This window comes from Tiliqua scincoides, chromosome 6, assembly GCF_035046505.1.
Source record: "Tiliqua scincoides isolate rTilSci1 chromosome 6, rTilSci1.hap2, whole genome shotgun sequence".
NCBI lineage: Eukaryota > Metazoa > Chordata > Lepidosauria > Squamata > Scincidae > Tiliqua > Tiliqua scincoides.
Window position 1 is genome coordinate 82,940,573 of NC_089826.1, and position 15,465 is coordinate 82,956,037.

General features: G+C 45.2%; 1 pseudogene; it reads left to right on the forward strand.

Moving 5' to 3' along the window:
* Nucleotides 1-11,438: 11,438 nt before the first annotated feature.
* Nucleotides 11,439-11,555, forward strand: LOC136656252 (5S ribosomal RNA; annotated as a pseudogene).
* Nucleotides 11,556-15,465: the final 3,910 nt, after the last annotated feature.

Genomic DNA, 15,465 nt, shown 5'->3' on the forward strand with positions numbered 1-15,465 from the left:
TTGCCCTGCAGTTCCTAAGGCTGGTTCTGCAAGGGCTGCTAACAGGATTGTTGTAGGCACAAGAGGTAGGGAGAAATGGAGTGTGTGGGGGTGGATGGGTGGTGATGGGGTGGGCAGATTGGGTCCCAGTAAGAGGCAGGATTCATGGTGGGTCCCCAGTCTCATACTTGTTTGTTTGGGATTATGGAATGAAAATGATTGAAGACCACTGCCCAAGAGCATGAACCTTCAACACAGTACCTTGAACTCAGTTGCTCATTCAGCCTTTGCTTTGCACTGAACTTCTGACCAGTACTAAGCATCAAGCTGTCCCTTGCCATGATGAAAGTTTTTAAATCGCCCATGTTGTACCTAAGAACTCTCTTCACATGAACTGGAGGTTGTCCATGACTTTGTGTACCTTGGCTCAACGATCTCCAACACTCTTTCTCTCGATACCAAGCTAAACAGACGCATTGGTAAAGCAGCTACCACGTTTTCCAGACTCACAAAGAGAGTCTGGTCCAACAAGAAGCTGAGGGAACACACCAAGATCCAGGTCTACAGAGCTTGCGTCCTGAGTACACTTCTGTACTGCAGCGAGTCATGGACTCTTCGCTCACAACAGGAGAGGAAACTGAATGCTTTCCACATGCGCTGCCTCCAACGCATTCTTGGCATCACCTGGCAGGACAAAGTTCCAAACAACATAGTCCTGGAACAAGCTGAAATCCCTAGCATGTATGCACTGCTGAAACAGAGACGCCTGCATTGGCTCGGTCATGCCGTGAGAATGGATGATGGCCGGATCCCAAAGGATCTCCTCTATGGAGAACTCGTGCAAGGAAAGCGCCCTACAGGTAGACCACAGCTGCGATACAAGGACATCTGCAAGAGGGATCTGAAGGCCTTAGGGGTGGACCTCAACAAGTGGGAAACCCTGGCCTCTGAGCAGCCCGCTTGGAGGCAGGCTGTGCAGCATGGCCTTTCCCAGTTTGAAGAGACACTTGGCCAACAGACCGAGGCAAAAAGGCAAAGAAGGAAGGCCCATAGCCAGGGAGACAGACCAGGGACAGACTGCACTTGCTCCCAGTGTGGAAGGGATTGTCACTCCCAGATTGGCCTTTTCAGCCACACTAGACGCTGTTCCAGAACCACCATTCAGAGTGCGATACCATAGTCTTTCGAGGCTGAAGGTTGCCAACACAAAAACATGTTGTACCTATATGACATATACAGTCGCTTATCCACATGCCTCCTTATTATTGCTCTTCTAGCAAACATTTTAATGTACCTAATATTCTTTTTATAATGCATTGTTCCCATATCTATCTTTCTTTCTTATTTCAGTATAGAAAACTGTTGACCAATGTGAAAAAAAATCAAATCAATCTCAGCCTCCATTTTAGGCAGCAGAGATCAGAACATTGTCAATCATTGAAGTCAGTAACAAAATGTGGTCAAAGGAAATGAAATTCCGGGATTGAATGAAAATTGGCTGGCTTGGTTTTGAATGAGCACTTGAACACGCAATTTCTGCCAACCTGCAATCAGGCTCTTCTCACTGGGTGGAATTTACGGCCACTTCACTTACGGCTTGCGAAACCAGAAGGCTGTGCCTCTAAATTAAGCAAAATGTCACATGAATCAGCCCAAGGCCTTTCATTTCACACCGAACTTTGAACAGGAGCTAAATTCACCTTGATTATACTCACTTAATTTACAGCCCAATCCTAACTAAACTTCCCCTGCCAATGCAGCAGCACCAACGGAGTACAAGCTGCATGGGGGGGGGGGGACAGTTGTTGAGGTCAAAGCACATTTGTTCCCTTACCCTGGGGCAAGCTTCTGCTGCACTAATCAGTGGTGTTCCCGGGGGGGGGGCACACCAATAGGTTTTCCTTCATGTTGCTCTCCCCACCTGAAATGGCTCTGGCGGCAAGGGGAAGGGGCAGATTTCACGGCATATTGACATACCCTTCAAAACTTAACACTGTTACCCCCAAAAAACCACTGGCACCAATGGGTCTCCTTGGATCCACACTAGCCATTTTACTGCCATAGTTTCAAGGACAGTAGGGAGAGGACAGGGGAAGGAATGGGCTAGGATACCAGTGCAAGTCACTGCAGCTTCCTCCATTCTCCGATCCGACCCCCCTTCCCAGCCCAGGCATATCTTTGTAGCTAAGAGATGGGATAGAAACATTTAAAATACAGAAGTGACTGTTCTGTGGGCACTACATCCCCATATGGTTTCCTTTTTTCATTCTTACTCCATCAGTCTAAGGTGTTTTCAGTTCATTGGCTTGTACTAGATCTGTGGCTGCGTACCAGAGCTGAATCGGCCTCTGCTGCCCTACCGGTGCAGAAAAAGTGAGCTGTCAGATTCTCAGGTGAATTGCTACTTGAAGCAGGTTCATGTTTGGCCATTTTGTGATCTGTTTGTGCCTTGGTGGTTTTAAAATACAAGATGTCAGGTTCCACTTGCTGTTGGCTGCAGATGTCGCAATTCTGACCTCTCTGGAAAACGCATTTGGTAAGGGCTGCCTTTAATAAGGAGGGGGTGTGCATCCCTTCTGTGACCATTGGAAAATAGAGCCAAATCAGGTCCATTTGGTCCAGTTTTTCTTCATCTTAAAAACAATGCTTGCTGGGCTACAGTAAGCCAAGTAGCAGATGATGTATCCGGGCTCCGCTTATTTTCATGAAGAAGGGAGTAGGAGGGCTTTCCTTGCTACACTATAGTGGAGTAGGTTTTCCCCTCTTGTTTTAAACTGTGTTGAAGAGTACAAGGAGCATAAGAGCTTCACCTGCTTCTAGACCAGGGGTGCCCAAACCCCAGACCTGGGGCCACTTGCGGCCCTCGAGGCCCTCCGGAGCCTCTGGCCCTCCTGAGATTTGTTGGAGCCCGCACTGGCCCAATGCAACTTATCTCAGCGTGAGGGTGACTGTTTGACCTCTCGCGTGAGCTGTGGGATGAGGGCTTTCTCCACTGCTTGTTGTTTCACGTCTGTGATGCAGTAGTGGTAGCAAAGGAAAGGCCAGCCTTACTTTGTGCAAGGCCTTTTATAGGCCTTGAGCTATTGCAAGACCTTCATTCATTCATATAAGTTCATCTTTAATATAGTCATTTATGTAAATCTATGTAAATTTATTCAAATTTTAAATATAAATTAATTTTTTCCCTGGCCCCTGACACAGTGTCAGAGAGATGATGTGGCCCTCCTAGCAAAAACTTTGGACACCCCTGTTCTAGACAGTTGCCATGTTCCCCCCCCCCCAGTGCTATTGATGCAGGGCTGGTCCACCCATAAGGTCAACTGAAGCTATCACCTCAGGCAGCAGATTAGTAATGGGTTCTCATTTCTCTCTGCCTACTTGTCTCCCTCCTTCTCCTTGGATTGGAAAAAAGTAGGAAAGGGTCAGGGGTGTCGCTAAGGGAGCGGCACAAGAGGCATGATGCTGTGATGTTGCACGATGTCACTTTTGGGTTCTCGTCGAGGAGGAGGCAGTGGCAAGATGGCAGCTTCACAGCCCAACTGCCAGTCCCCGTTGAGCCTCCAAAGGAGTAGGAAGGGGCGGCAACCACATTGCCAAGCCTCCTAAACACAAGGAGGCCTCTGCATACCTGCTGCTGCTTCTTCCTGCACCACCATCTTGGCTTGACCTCATGCGGCATCCCTTCTAGCCTAGTGGCTGGGGCAGACTGCCCGCTGCTTGCTATGCCATTAGAAGGGCAGAGAGGGAGTGGAAATGTAAAGAGGTGGAGAATGCAGACGTTGAATATGCAAGAGTGGGAGAATGTTTTGACAAATCCCCAGTCCAAGCTTCACCTAGAGAACCTATGCCCACTTTGAGCTAACTAGCTCCTCTGTGTTCTCTAACAATGGCCCTAGTTCTTCACTGCAGCACTGCTGGACCCCCCCACCAAGGGTAGCTCACCTGTTCAACCTGCAGAGGTCCTCCTTCCTCCCCTCTCCTGCCAGCAGTTTCTCCAGCCACTACAGCAACACCTTTGTCCTCAGCAGGTCTTGGGTGTGGCAGCCACACACCAATCTCTAGCAGTCTCTGTTCCAGCAATTCTCAGAAGTCCATTTGCCCATCTGTCTGTTAATCAGTTAGTCCACTGGTCAGTCAGCAGGTCCAGTAGTCCATCAGCCAGACCCTTAGCTCCTCAGTCCATTAATCCATCAGTTTAGCTCTTTCTTTGTCCAAGCTTTCCTCCTTCTTTCCTCCACACCCTTTTCCTTCCTGCAGGTGCTGCTTTTATCCCTGAGGGCCCTATTGCCTCCAAGTGGCTTCATCTGTGCAGCACACTCACTGCAATCTAAGGCCCTGATGTTAACCCCATACTTGCCTGCCAGAGCAAGGGGCCACTGATGACACCACACCCTATCTCCTTGAGGGACCTTGCACATTTCCATTACAGAGAAGCAGGCACATCATTGGGTGAGGGGGAGAGCATTTGGCATGTCACTTCAGGCATCAGGAGGTCTTGGGCCAGTCCTGCCTGGATATTATGTTGGTGTGGGGCATTGTGGGGACAAAAACATGCTGGCTGCCTGTGGGCAGCTGCAGAAAGGAGCTTTCACACTCCTATTATATTTTAAAAGCAGTTTAAAGAAAAGAACCCTAACACATATATGCAGTTCTCTGAAGCATTTCTTCCTACTCTTTGCTGGAGCATTTTGTAGAGCCATCCTAAATATGTCTGTGCATCGACACAGCCAAAAGGATATATTCTTTCAACATCTCTTTCTTTTCCCCTCAGAAGTGAGATTATATACCATTTGTTCAAAGTTTAAAAGAAGTAGGAGGAGGTGGGAAAAGCCACCCAACACATTGACAAGAAAGAGCCATCTGTGCACAGCAGTCTTACTACAAGAGGAATCCAGGGAACTAAATCATATGTTGTCAACAGCCTGAGAAGATCTAAGGGCCAAACTAGACAATATTGGGAGATGTGTGAATAGTGCCCTTTTCCTACAGTGTCGCCCCCCCCTCCCAACAAAAAACAATTGTTGAAAAACTGGAGGCTGCAAGGCAAAGGCAGAAAGGAAGGGATATTTAACCCTTTCCCCTCTTGCCAGGTTTAGGCAATTTACGGAAGTTCAGGCAATTTACGCAGTTTGTGCAAATTTACGCAGATGGAGGGCCTAATGGCCAATAGCACAAGTCTATAACTCTATGGAGGAAAGTGGAGGTGAGTGTGAAAGGGGCAAAAAAGGATTTGTTTCAGTTCTCCCTTTTGTATTAGATCTTGTAAGTCTGTGATATAGCACTGTCCCTAAAACGCAACTGAATGTGTTAAAACAGAGGTGGCCAACCTTTCAACTTTAGCGCTCCTGGACCTTTAACAAGTGTGAGGAGGAGGGGATTTCAGCAGGTGCAGCTTGTCATCTGTGGCCAGCTGCACCTGCTGAAATTTCCCCTCTTCCACACAATCGTTAAAGGTCCAGGAGCACTAAAGTTGAAGGGTGGCCATCCCCACGTTCAAATATGATCTCAGTGTCATAGGGTGGGGTGCAAAGCACTAAGTGCAAGCAGCCCCTCCCCCCACGCTTTGGAGCCATTCCCGGGAAGGGAGCAAAACAGAGGGGCTGCTTGCACGCTGCGTTGAGGCTCCCTGAAAATCTTAATGCTTTGCACCCCCACTAGCTATACTGCTGCATCATCTGGATGTGAATAGAGCTAATCAAGTCATCCCCCCCCCAATAAACGACTTTTCCAGCAGCAGGGACGTGACTCTTCTCTCACAAGTTTTGAATGAAGTTTGACTAGAAAGCTCATGGTTAATGATACAACTTTTATCTAGATGTGGCATCATGACATCACGGCATTGGTGCCCAGGGTACCAAAAGCCCTGGGTATGCCTCTGCTCATATATCACATATTCTGTCTGCTCTCGTATATGCTTTCAGAGCACTCCCCTCCCCCTGTAGATGCAGGGAACACCTATATAATGATTGTATTGGGCCTCACTTCACAGGAGTTTGATCAAGCAGCCTGAAGGTTTAACAGCTTTTCGGGCAAAAGTTATCTGGGGAATATCTATAACTGGCATAAAAACCACATGTGTGGAGAAATAACTACGGGCCCAATCCTATCCAATTTTCCAGTGTTGGTGCAGCTGTGCCAATGGGGCATGCACTGCATCCTGTGGTGGGGAGGCAGTCCCAGAGGCCTCCTTAAGGTAGGGGAACATCTAATAAAGGTTTGTTGTTGTTGTTGTTGTTGTTAAATCTTATATTAATTATATTTATATTAATTAAAGAAGATTTATATTTCATCCCACTGGAGCACTTCATGCATTTGTAGTTAGTGTAGAAAGAGATCAATAACTGGGAATGGTTAACCAAGCTCTGGATTTAGTGCAAGCATCTCATTTCAAATTTCTCATTCCCGTGCCTCTCAGTTGCTTTCTGAGAGTTGCTCTTCTGCAAAGATTTCTGTTTACACAGATTTTCCCAGCTCCTGATGCCATCTGTATGGCATTTACAGTAATGTTTACTCTCATATCCCTTGGTATGTAGGTGCAATGCTGTAAATTCACCACCCCCCCCAAAAAAAAAAAACAACTAAAAGCAAGAAATAAGAATATAAGAAGAGTCCCACTGGATCAAAGACCCATCTAGTCCAGCTTCCTGTATCTCACAGTGGCCCACCAAATGCCCCAGGGAGCAAACAAGACAACAGATACAACCTGCATCCCCTGCATCTGGCCAGGATGCATGATTAATGTTTGCCCCAACTGCGGAAAACTGGAACATTGCATGAGAAAACGAGAAAGAAAGACACAAACATCAATGGTTCACAGGTTGTACTGTGAACCACGCATCCTTCTTGTGTGATCACCTGTAGCGGATCAATGAAAAACTGCTGGTGCAGACAGATTCTAAGAGACACGTTTACTCCATAGCTCAGCAATGTAACTCTCAACTAAGGGCCCGGCCATATTTACAAGAACTATTCACAAGAACTATAGATATGCAGCTGATTTTAATGACTTTGATGCTTCCTTCTTTTTTTGAGTAAGTTTGTTTTTTATTTGATAAGAAGTCATTTTGCTTTGTGATATACTCCAACTCAATGACTTAATTGTGAGTAAATGATCCCCAGTGGATAGGTCAGGAGGGTAACTTTTTTGAGATCCCACCCCTTCTCTCGGCTGTATTCTCTTGGTGGTTATCTCACTGTTTGCTTTTTAAATAAGAATAACTTTTTCGAGATTCCACCCTTCCTTTTGGCTGTACTCCCTTGGTGGTTATCTCTTTGCTCGCTTCTTAAATAAGACTTCATTGGAGAAAGGAGGAATAAGAGAGTACCTGGAGCTCCCTTATAAAGAAAGAAAGAATCTAAGATGGTACTGACAAGAAATAATTATAAAAAATTGGGCTTACAAATTCAATCCCCTCTGAATCATGAGAGGATACCATTGAACTCCAGGTCACCTTTCAGAGAAGATCTTGACAGTGAAGGGAGTTAGACAACGTTGTTTATTAGCACCCTTTTTATTCAATTTTTACATTAATAACATCATTGGGGAATTCCAAGATCCCGCTTTTTTCCACCATCTATAGGGGACACCAAATTATCTATTCTCCTTTATGCTGATGATATTGCCTTATTTTCTATTACTTCTATTGGCATGCACAGAATACTCTCTAAATTGAGTGCTTTCTGCGCCCATGAAAAGTTAACTATAAATTATAGTAAAACCAAAGTAGTTCTCTTTGGTTCAACCAAAAAGAAGCATATTTGGAGGCTTGATCGCACCCAAATTGAGCAAATTAGAGTTTTTAAGTATCTTGGGGTTTCTTTCAATGCCCAACAGTCATGGGTTCCGCATTTGAATGCCTCTAAACTGAAAGCTGTCCATTCATCACAACTACTTATGCACTTTGTAAGATCGAAAGGGGGTAATTTGGTGACTCCCGCGGTAGAAGTATTATCTAGGAAAATAATACCCCAATTAACTTATGGTGCTGAAATATGGGGTTCTGCGAATTTGCTCAGTTTAGAGACAATTCAAAATTCCTTTATTCGCTCTCTGCCTGGAGTTCCTCGCTCGACACCATCTTCCCTCCTTAGATCTGAGACAGGCCTAATTCAGATTGAGGCCTCTTGCCATACTGCTCTGGCTTTATATTGTTATAAACTTGTCTCTATGGCTGACTCTTCCTTACCTAAAATTTGCTTTAAAGAACAACTCATAGCTCCATCTCGTAAATCATGGTTATCCTTGATAAAACCCATTTTAGAATTTTATGAAATAGATATGAATCTTTTACCTACCTTTTCTTCTAATAAGATTAAGATTTTAATTAAAAATAAAATTCAGCTTTTTTTTAAGAGAAAGGATCTATGCAATATTCTTAATTTACCTTTCTTTCCTTCCCCTTTTTTATATAAATCAACCTTTGGTGCAGAAAAATATTTATCTAATTTAACTTCGTTTCCTTTACGTAAGGCCTTTACTGCACTGTGATTTCAATGTATGCAATCTGCTGTCTTAGTAGGGAGATATGAGAAAATCCCATATGATCTAAGACTTTGTATCTGTGGAGCGGATGAAGTAGAGGACATTTCTCATTATTTATTAACTTGCCCTCTCTATGAAGCGCCAAGATCTAAATTCTTGTCCACTCTATTCCCCTTGTTGCAGGACAGACCTTCCGTAGCTCAGATCTGCTGCCTTTTAGTAGATGCTGACATGGGGATCACTCTGAAAGTGGCTAGTTTTGCTTTTGCAGCGTTGAAAATCCGTACAAATTATGTAAAATCTTGTGCTGTATAGTAATTGTTTTTATGGGAAATTAATTTATCTTATAGAGCTGATTCTGCCAGGGTTTATTTTATTCTTACGGAAGTAGATTTGGTTCTATTTTAGCTAATCTCGAATTAAGCTGTAGGTCTTTATAAATGGTTTTTGATATCGTGGATCATTTTATGTTTCTATTTTTCTCTTTATCAGTTGATCTTGTTTGTATGATGTTCATAATTGTTCCTCCCCTTTTTAGCTCATGGACATATTGTAATTCTTTGATTTTTTATTGTAATGACCTATGGTTACCACAATTAAACTTTGACTGACTAACTAAGGGCCCAATCCTATCAAACTTTCCAGCACCAGTGCAGCTGCAATGCAGCCCCTAGATGATGGACCAAATGTTCCCTTATCTTGTGATGGCCTTCATAACTACCCTCCCACCACATGATGCAACGCACACCCCACTGGAACAGTGACACCTGGAAAGTTGGTTAGGATTTGGCCCTCAATGAACTTTGTTTTTTTGCTTTGTCAGAGCACACACAGTGAATTCATAGCACAGGCCTATCCATGTCTACTCAGAAGTAAGTCCCATTGGTTTCAGTTGGACTGACTCCCAGGTTTCCTCCCAGGGGCATAGGATTGCCACGCTGAACATAAATCAACTCTTAGCAGGGCTGAGAAACACACAAATGTTTGAGTTGTCATTTTTCCATGTATTTTCCTTAATGCAAGTGCCAAAAATGCTAAGTTTAATTCATTTTTGCATTTCACTTTGCATTTCAAAACTAAGCAAAGGGGGTGCTTACATTTATTTCATCCCATCAGTGAACTTTCCAGGCAGTTGTTCTGGTCTCTGTTATTCTCCCTAGGCGAATCTCACCTCCTAATTTTGGCAATTAAAACATAATTGAGCAGAATTCTTCGGCATGTTATTTCCCACCCAGGCGGAATAATCTACCTTTTATTGCTCCAAGATTTGAAATGCTAAACAAACACACGACCCTTAAAATAGCTGGAGCTGCTGTGCATTGCAGGTGGTTAGTGAAATCAAAGGTATAGCAAAAATAACAGCTTTAGCATAATGGCAGCTACATTAAAAACAAACCTATAGGGGCAGGCAGCGGGGGAGGGGAGAGAGAAAGAGAGAGAATTGTATTCGTGCTAGAATAGGTCGTGCCATTGGTGTCTGTTAACTGCATTGAGTAACTGACTTCAGTTGTGCTAACAGTTACCAGAGGAATTATTCATTCCCACTGCCAGCTTGATCCTTATGAGTTAGGATGAGTATCCTTATGAGTCATGCTTTCGTTTAAATATAATCCTCCACACACCATGTATCCATGATAGAGGCATTACTACTGGCCAATGTGCACCAGTGGCAATCCTGGCCCCGATACTACCCAGGGCCACAACCGCAGGCTGCCGCCCCCCATCAGCCAAGCTGCCAACCCCCCCTCCCCCCACTGGTAGGCCCAGAGAGGCTGTGCACACCTTCCTCAACCTTGGAAGACCTTGGAAAGGCCTTAGAGGGCCAAAAAACATCACCTCTGGTTTCACAGAGGACACTGTAAGTGATGTTTTTATGACCTTAGAAGGCCTTCTAAGGGCTTAAAAATGTCACTTCTGGTTTCCTCCATGAAACCAGAGATGATGTTTTGTGACCCTCCAAGGCCTTCAACAAGGCTTTCTGAGGGTTGGAGAGGCAGCAGGCTGCTTCCCCAGCCCTCAGAATGCCTCTAGGTAAAAGGCCCTGAGTTCCATAGAGGGGATGCTGTTGAGGGGCGGATGGTGGTGTGGCACCACTGCCCCAGCCTGGCACCTGGGCATTTGTCCCCCTTGCCCCCCTCAGGTACACCACTGCTGTACACATGCCACATTTGCTTTAAACTGAGTTTTTTAATGCATCCATGAAAGAAACATGTTATGTGAACATGTAAAAACAACATTGCATGCAACAAAGTGTTTACTATAATGTATCTCACAGTGATAATCTTGTTGTTGTTGTTGTTGTTGTTGTTGTTATTAACAGTATTTATATACCACTTTTCAACTAAAAGTTCACAAAGCGGTTTGCAGAGAAAAATCAAATAACTAAATGGCTCCCTGTCCCAAAAGGGCTCACAATCTAAAAAGATGCCAAGGAATACCAGTAGACAGCCACTAGAACAGACAGCACTGGGGTGAGGTGGGCCAGTTACTCTCCCCCTGCTAAAAAAAAAGGAGCACCCATTTGAAAAAGTGCCTCTTACCCAATTAGCAGGGGTTAATAATTGTTAGGAAGCCGAGGGGCAAGGGTGGAACCTAGTGAACCCAGTGTCTCAGGGTGAGAGTCTGATATACAAGAGAGTATCAGTATAAAGACTCACAGCACAATCCTATCCAACTCCCCTACCTGCACTGATGCCACAGGGCCAGCACTGGCATGCTGCATCCTTAAGGGGAAGTTGGATGGCTGGAGATCTCCTTGAGGTAAGGAGATATTCATCCCCTTGCCCCAGAGTAAGCCCCAGCCTGCACCCGTCTAGCACTTAACACCTTGTACATATACACACCTGGTTGGGAGGCTGTAGCACATGGACCTATCAGAGGGGGCATTGCATGGGCCAATCATAGGGCTGGGATGTGACACAAGGGATCTCCTGCAGTGGCCTATCCAGCTAGCAATACCCTAGCAACACATGCCCTTTCCTGCATCTGTTACCCTGCACATGCCCAATCTCATCTGATCTTGGAAGCTAAGCAGGGTCAGGCCTGGTTAGTACTTGGATGGGAGACCACCTGGGAATACTGGGTGCTGTAGGCTTAGACCATGATCTCGGAAGCTAAGCAGGGTCAGGCCTGGTTAGTACTCGGATGGGAGACCACCTGGGAATACTGGGTGCTGTAGGCTTATACCATAGTCTTTCGAGACTGAAGGTTGCCAACCATTCCTGCATCACTGGCACCTGCTGGCATGGCTGTCAGTATCCTGCCCTTCCTGTCCCTCTTCCACTGCTTACCATATAACATGGCCAATATTTTCTTCTCCATACAATTATTGAGGTTCTCCGCGACTGACAGCTCTTCTAGCCAATGGAAGCAACACATTCTGGGAAGCACAGGGACAATCAGTGCTATTTCCCCTGCTTCATGGACATCAATGAACTCATATAGTGCTTTTTCATACAGTAGAGTTTTCCAGAATGAATCCCCTGCATTATTACGAGAAGTATATTACTGTGCTGAGAACTGATTGTCGCATGTTGCTGGACTGAGGTTCAGAGCCAGAGTGAGAGATTCTTGCAACCACTGCAGGGGATTTGGCTGGACTGTGAACCAGCCAGCCAAGGGCACAGCTGTGCACTGCATTCTGTGCCAGGGATTTCCCTGGCAACTGAACCTGACACCTCAAACTAAACCAGCTTTGGAGAGTGTACTCCCCCCACTATCTTGGGCAATACCCAGGGATTTCTATCCTCACTGACCCACCATCACCCAATTCCTCACTTTTCACGTCTGCACATGTGGAAAAAGATCGGCAAAACAGATACTACCAGTCATGGCAGTTGAACAGCCCACAAAAATGTTGTAAAATATCTTGGGAGTGCAAAGCAATAAACTTTGCAAGGAGCTTCATCACAGCATGCAAGGGCCCCCTACCCCTTGCATACTGCAGTGAGGCTCCCTGCAAAGCTTAGTGCTTAACACCCTCTCTCTCACCCCACAGCTTGGAACATGAACTGAAATTAAAACAAAAAATACCCTCTTCACATTTCTGTGTTAATAGGCAGGGGAAGGTTCAAAGCTACACTTCAATTACTGCTAAATGAATTATTCATACTCACATTTGTCATAAATGCCAAACACTTCCAGTCAATAACTTCTGAAAAATATATCAAGTGAAGTCCAAGAAAGTTCACTCATTTCGAAAGAAAGGCTTGCGGCACAAGCCTGTCTTCCGCTTTCACCCTCCAGGCAAGATCACCGCCCCACAGCACTGGTGAAGCTCAAAGACTGGCCAGGATAAGTCACCTACTCAAGAGTAGTTCCACTGCTGCACTACCAACTTTTACACAGGTGGAACACCAACCAAAAAAAGGGGCAAAAGCTTTGTGAAGGAGAAGCAAAGTCTAGTTTTCTCCTGTTTCCTATGATCATATCAGGGTGCCTGCAAAAAAAGGTGGTGTATGTGAATATGCTCCTATTGTACATGTGGACATATGGCTGCCAGAGCACCTTTTACAAGTGGCATGGACTGCTTTATGGCAGTCAGCGCCGGTGGAAGAGTGATGATGATGGCCGGTAAGTATAGGATTTGGCTGTCTAGAATGGAGTCAAATAGAAGTGAAAAGGGATGAAGATTGGATGACATCCAATTTTAGTGGATGTTGCTGGTTCTGATGCTCTTTTCCCTCTCACACAACACCAGAACCATGAGACATCCACTAAAATTGAGTGTTGGAAGAGTTAGGGCAGACAAAAGAAAAGATTTATTTACCCAGTATGCAATTAGTCTGTGCAAGCCCTTGCCACAGGAAGTGGTGATGGCATCTCGCCTGGATGCCTTTAAGAGGGAATTGGACAAATTTCTGGAGGAAAAGTCGATCATGGGTTACAAGTCATGATAGGTATGTGCAAGCTCCTGGTATTAGATGTAGGCTAGCTCGGAGTACCAGATGCAGGGGAGGGTACAGGGATGCAGGTCGTGTTTTTTTGCCTTGGGTGCTCCCTGAAGCACTTGGTGGGCCACTGTGAGATACAGAAAGCTGGACTAGATGGGCCTTTGGCCTGATCGTGTGGGGCTCTTCTTATGCTCTTAAGCAGGGGTGTCCAAAGTTTTTGGCAGGAGGACCGCATCATCTCTATGACACTGTGTCGGGGGCCAGAGAAAAAAAGAATTAATTTACATTTAAAATTTGAATACATTTACAAAAGTATACACAAATGAATATATTAAAGATGAACTTATATGAATGAATGAAGGTCTTGCAATAGCTCAAGGCCTATAAAAGGCTTTGTACAAAGCAAGGCTGGCCTTTCCTTTGCTGCCGCTACTGCATCATAGATGTGAAACAGCAAGCAGTGGAGGAAGCCCTCATCCCACAGCTCATGCAAGAGGTCAAACAGTCGCTCTCCCACTGAGAGCAGTTGTGTCGGGCCAGTGCGGGCTCCAACAAATCTCTGGAGGGCCAGAGGCTCATGGGGTCTCCCCGAGGGCCACAATGAGAGGCCTTGAGGGCCACATGTGGCCCCAGGGCCGGAGTTTGGGCACTCCTGGTTTAGAGTATACTGACAAATTAACAGTGAATTACACTGGGTCCAGATGGCATCCACCCAAGCATTTTCAAGGAACTCCAGTGTGAAATTGCTGAACTTCTGGTGAACATATGTAACTCATTCTTGAAGTAAGTCCCCATGCCAGAGGACTGGAATGTAGCCAATGTAACACAATCCAAGGGGACCCAGGAAATTACATGCTGCTCAGCTTAATATCTGTTCCAGATAAACTGCCGGAAAACATAATTAAAGACAGAAATTATTGAGCCTATAGAACAGTGGTTCCCAAACTGTGAGCCGTTGCTCCTCAGGGAGCCATGGAGACCAGCCAGGGGAGCTGCAGAATCCTGATGAAAAGCTTGCTGACCTATGGGGAGCCACACCAATGGCCCAGTAGGTCAAGGGACTCGTCCACTGAAAAAGTTTGAGAACCACTGCTATAAAAGAAAGATCCTTGCAGAAGGAGAAACACTGTGGTTTCTGCAAGGGTAAATCCTGCCTCACTAAACAGCTAGAGCAGTGGTTCTCAAACTTTTAGCACAAGGACCCACTTTTTAGAATGAGAATCTGTCAGGACCCACTGGAAGTGATGTCATGACAGGAAGTTACATCATTAAGCAGGGAAATTTTTAACAATCCTAGGCTGTAATCCTACCCACACTTACCCAGGAGTAAGTCCCATTGACTATCACTGTTGAAAGATTATACACAGTAGCCTGTTCAAAGTACCGATCTGTAACATTTCCCCAAATGCAGTCACATACTACGGTAGCATCAAGTCTAATATATTAAAAATAAAATATTGAAATGCATGGGGACCCACCTGAAATTGGTTTGGGATCCACCAAATGGGTCCCAAACCACAGTTTGAGAAACACTGCTCTCGAGTTATTTGAGAGCATCAACAGACATGTAGGTAAATGTGATCCAATTGATTTTATATAGTACTTGGATCTTGAGTAACCTCAGCAGTCATGGAAAAACAGGGGAGGTCCTTTTTTGGACTGGTTAAATAACAGGAAGCAGAGAGAAAGAATAAATGGTCAAACTTGGAATTGGGGAAAAGTAAGACATCCCAAAGATCTGTAATGGGACCCATGCTTTTTAATTTGTTCATAAATGATCTGGAGTTGGAGTAAACACAGAGGCAGGCAAGTTTGCAGAGGAAACCAAACTATGCAGGTAAAAACCACAGCAGATTCAAGTGTTCCAAAAAGACCTCTCCAGAATAGGAGAATGGGCAACTAAATGACAAAGGGCCGAAGTCAATATAAAGTGATGCATATTGAGGGGGAAAAAAATTCACAAGTACACGGGTGGAGTTTGAGCAGTCAGTGACAGACCAGGAAAGAAGTCTTGGAGTCCTCTATCCCCTCCAGCCTGTTGCCCACCCCATGCCCTCCCATCTATTCCTTGCCCCAAACCACTCCCGGACTTCCTCCTCCCTACCCATGACT